The following is a 4,721-nucleotide window of genomic DNA, read 5'->3' as shown; positions in this document are numbered from 1 at the left end:
TATGGGCCTACATAGGAAAGCAATGAGAGGTGGGTTCCCTGAAGGTACCAAGGTTGGTGATGACTGAATTGGGTTTACCTGCCATCGCTACATCCCACGGGACCCCCAGCAAGCTTTGATAAGGGGGAGAGAACCCAGAGGACAGATGAAACCAAGACACAGATGTCCACCTGCCTCATCCTGGCCAGGTGCCTGTCCCTGTCACAAACACAGTGACACTCACACCCGCCCTCTGTGGTCCCAAAGGCCAGCAGGGCAGGGTGGGAAGAGGTACGAGGTAAAATTCTGAATGGTCAAAGACAAAGGAAGTGATTTAGACAAGACTCAAAAGCAAGTGACCTGGGGCAGAGTCTGGTAGCACATGCCCAAGGGACACCAGGCATTCCCAACCTTTCAAAACAGAAAAAGAAAAGAGGGACAAGTCCTAAGAAAGCCATTTACAACCGGAGAAAATCAAGTGGTCACTCAACAGAGAGGGCAGGTGTGAGCCAATTCATGCTGACGGAGAAATCACCAAAACGAACAGGACCCATCCCTCCCCAAGCCACTGTCCTCCCGTGGACTCCTGCATTGTCCCTCAGTCCTGACAACTGAAACTCCTCGGTTGGGGCCTTCCTTCCACAGCTTCCCGTCAACTCGTCTTTACCACCCTGGACACAGTGCCCTCCACATTGCTTCCTGAGTCATGCTGGCTTCATCCTCTCACCCTTCTTCAGCCCCTCCTGTCACTTCCACAGAAGGCAGCAACCCCACTTTCTCTCTGTCCCCCTCCTGCTGCCTTCTCTTCCCCTCCTGAGCAACTGTCACCACCAGACACATTAGGTCTTTCCCTCCTCTGACTGAAATGTCAGCCGGCTGGTGGACAATGCTCCTCTGTGGTACAAACTAAAAAAGCAACCCCACTCAGTAAACAGAAATGCTAAGACCTTAGAATGCAGCGAGTGGCTGCCACGGTCCCCATCCAGATGTATGCACACAGATGTTCATCACAGACTTCCAGTGTTAGCTGGCAGCGAGCTGGTCCCAACATGTGAAGTCACCCTATACAACGGAAGGGACCACTGCCTGGTCCGGGGCCACCCCCACGATCTGTGCAACGGCGTCCCTTACTTGGCCTTTTTTGCCCTGGGTTTGTGGGAAAGCACAACTTAGAAGGAATTCTGAGATCGGCATTTCCTGGACAATGGAGGAATTGCTGGGCTCTGATAGGGCTAGGAAGGCCCCGCCTTGAAACTGACAAGAAATGCCCTATGTAAAGGGTTTCTAGGCTGAGAGTTGGTCTTAGGACAAAGCCCCTCAGACTTGGGTAAAAGCTGTAGACCAGCGGCAAGAGAACCAGCATGGACCCTCCTCCGTAAACAGCACAGACGCCATGGGTCATCTGAACGTGCCCATAGGTTCTCAGGAGATAGACAAGCCCCTAGCCCCTGCCAACTGCATACCTTCGTCTCTCTCTTTGGTTGCAGGGACAACAACTGATTCCATGACTCTGTGCAATGAATTATCGAACCCGGTAGAGACAGTGCCATGGGGTCAGAAATGAGGAAAAAGGTGGAAAGTGCCTTTGACGAACCAAGTTAGCTATGAAGTTACACAAAAAGACATTCAGTTCAGCTCCACGGAGTTTTTTCATTGGCTGATAATTGGGACGGAGAGCGCCAGTCCTTTCTTCCTATTGTCTTAGATTGGAAGTGCCGCTGAAGCTTGCTCAGCATCCCAGTAACAAGGCAGAAGGTGGCTGCGGGTGAGAAGCCTTGGCTGGGAATTAACCCTGAGTCTCCCACATGGAAAATGAGAGGTCTGTCTCTGAGTCACAGTAAAATGCCACACGGCACACTCACAAAAGGCTGTGTTGAGTCATTAAAAAGTGAAGATAAGGATAGGGATTTGTTGGCATGGAAAAGTGGTCACAGCCATTTATAAAACACGTGCTCAAAGACGAAAAGGACAGAGACAAGACTATCAAGTGACTTTTTGTGTATCTTTGGTTTTCTGGGTGCCCCAGGCAGCTAGGAAGCAGCTTGCCACTCTGACGGGCCTGGTTGTTCTGTTGAACACAAACAATTTCACAGAACATCAGCACCAGCCACTCTGTCGCTATGAATCCAGAGAAAACAAATTCACATTTAACAACTCCAAACATCGTCTGAGCCACAAGACACCAAAGTTATCAACGAGTACTTTCGTTTTGCTGGAATCTGCCTGCTCTGGTAGCGTAGTGGATACGAATCGGGCTGCGAACCTTAAGCTCAGCGGTTCGAAACTACCAGCCGCTCCGCGGGAGAAAGATGAGGCTTTCTACTCCCGTAAGGATTTACACCCTCGGAAACCCTGTACAGGGTTGCTATGGGTCGGAACCGACTCGAAGGCACTTAACAACAACAACAACAAACATCGTCTGAGCCACAAGACACCAAAGTTATCAACGAGTACTTTCGTTTTGCTGGAATCTGCCTGTCCTAAAGATAACATCAAAGACACAGAGCAGGAGCTGGTCCTGAACCTCTTGTTTTCAGAAACTACACAAGAGGATGGAGACCCCTTTTTTTTTTAAAAAAAAAAAAGGGAGATTAAGCATTGGGCTGAAACAGTGGGTTAAGTGTGGGTGGGCCGCCCCCAAACCCACCAGCTGTCTGCGGGAGGAAGATGTAGCAATCTGCTCCTTTAAAAGATTTCGTTTGAGAACCCATAAACCCTTATGGGACAAGCTCAGCTCTGTCCTATAGGGTCACTGTGCGCTGGAATCGACCCGACAGCAATGGGTTTGACAGTAAACACGTGTTGAATGAACTAAACTTTTACTTGATCACCCAAGGAGGAAGTGGACAAATCTATCCCTTCTGGAAGTCAGAACAGGGAATAGAAGTTTGCAGAAGTTGAAACAATACTGGCTCCTAACCCAGCATGTCAACCAAGGGCAATGAGAAAAGAAAGACCCTTGGCTTTGGGGTCTGTTGGTTTCTGTAAGCATTTAGTATAGGACAGGAAAGCATGGCTGCCCAGCAACTGGTGACAGGTCCCAAGGGAGTTCAAGTCTCCAGGTTCTGCTGGCCAAACCTTAAACCCACATGTCCATGCTGACACCACAGACAGGAGGAAAAAGAATCGCAGGACCCATATCCAACCCAACCACAAAGCAAAACTAAACACCTGCATGTGTGTTTCTATGCAGAAGTGAGGACCCCATACCAAACCCACTGCCATTCAGGTAAGTCTGGCTGTGGTGGTCCCATATGTTAGAGAATTGCTCCGTATGGTTTTAGGAGGCAGAGAACCAGGTCTTGCTCTATCAGATGTGTTAGAACTGACAACTTTTAGGTTTGTTGCTGTTAAGTGCTGTGGAGTTGGTTCCAATTCAGAGACCCCTGTACAGGTGATTTGAACCACTGACCCTGCAGTTAGAAGTCTAGTGCTTAACCTACAGTGTCACCAGTGCTGTGGCCTGTAGGTTACTTGAGTACAGACCACTTAACACCAGGCACAGCTAGGCTTAAAATATGGTGTCATTGTCGTCTCGGTGGGCCGGAAATGGTACGGACCCACCAGGTGGGTCAGCAGACACAGTGAATGCTAAAGGCTGTCGCAGTGGCTGAAATCCATTGCTGTAGGGGAAATACTCCAACAGGATAGGGGACTGGTCAGTCTCACCCTAGGAGCGAGGCAGTTTAGCATTCAGCTGCCAACCAAATCCAGCAGCCACTCCGTAGGAAAAGAAGATGAGGCGGCCTATGTCACAAGGCAGCCTCAGAAACCCCGTGGGGCAGTTCAACTCTGTCCTGTAGAGGTCGCTATGCGCTGGATTCTGTTCAATGGCAGAGTTTGGTTGGGAGAGGATGACAGGGCCACAAAGCAGAGGCGGGCAGACACTGGAAGGTCTCTTACGGCTTGAGTCATCTGACCTCGTGCTGGAATCTAGGAGGTGGGTAGACAAGGACTCTTAACAGTTCACCAAAAAGCAAACACAGCACTGAACGAGCAACTAAGGGCCTCCTTTTGCTCTCTGGGGGCCAACAGCAAACGTGGGCATGCATTATCAGCAGCATTGTGCCCCCCTCAACTGTATGTGGAAGTCCTAAGCCCTGGGCTTGTGTGACTTTGCGTAGAAATAGGACCGTTAACAATGGCAGTGTTATGTGACAGAGGAAAACTATTCCAGAAGATTTCCTAATGTACAATCGTCTGGTCTCTCCTCCTATGGAGCAGCAAGGTGGTTCAAATCGCCAGCGTTTTCGTTAGCAGCTTAGCACCACTGCAATACCAGAACTCGTTCATGTAAACTGCTGCCATGTTTGAGCCCCAGGTTTGTGTCCCAGCCACCGTGTTGTCCTAATTTTTGTTGACACTCGCTCCTTTACCAAACCCAATAGCCTTTTTAAAAGATTGGTCTTTTCTGATGACATGTCCAAATTAAGCAAAAAACAAAATTTCCACATCTTCGCCTCCAGGGAGCATTCTGGCTGCATGTTCTCGAAGGCAGATTCGTTCAGTCTTCTGGCAACACACAGTATACACACTACTCCTCACCAACACAATTCAAAGGCTTCTACTCTTCTCCGGTCTTCCTTTTCCACTGGCCAGCTTTCTCATGAATGTGAGGCCATGGCTTGAACAGGACCAAAAGGAAGCCTCTTTTATTGTTCTGAGAGAAAGCAGGCAGAAGAACTACCCAGGAAAGTAACCATTAGCAACAATGGTTAGTAACCATTAGCAACAATGGTTAG

General features: G+C 49.2%; 1 protein-coding gene across 1 annotated transcript in view; it reads right to left on the bottom strand.

Annotated features, from left to right (window-relative positions):
• Positions 1 to 4,721, bottom strand: part of TK1 (thymidine kinase 1, soluble) — a 26,276-nt gene that overhangs the window by 3,678 nt on the left and 17,877 nt on the right. The window lies entirely within an intron of this gene.

Source organism: Chrysochloris asiatica, unplaced genomic scaffold (genome assembly GCF_000296735.1).
Source record: "Chrysochloris asiatica unplaced genomic scaffold, ChrAsi1.0 scaffold00132, whole genome shotgun sequence".
NCBI classification, from domain to species: domain Eukaryota; kingdom Metazoa; phylum Chordata; class Mammalia; order Afrosoricida; family Chrysochloridae; genus Chrysochloris; species Chrysochloris asiatica.
This window is presented reverse-complemented; position numbering and strand designations above follow the sequence as displayed.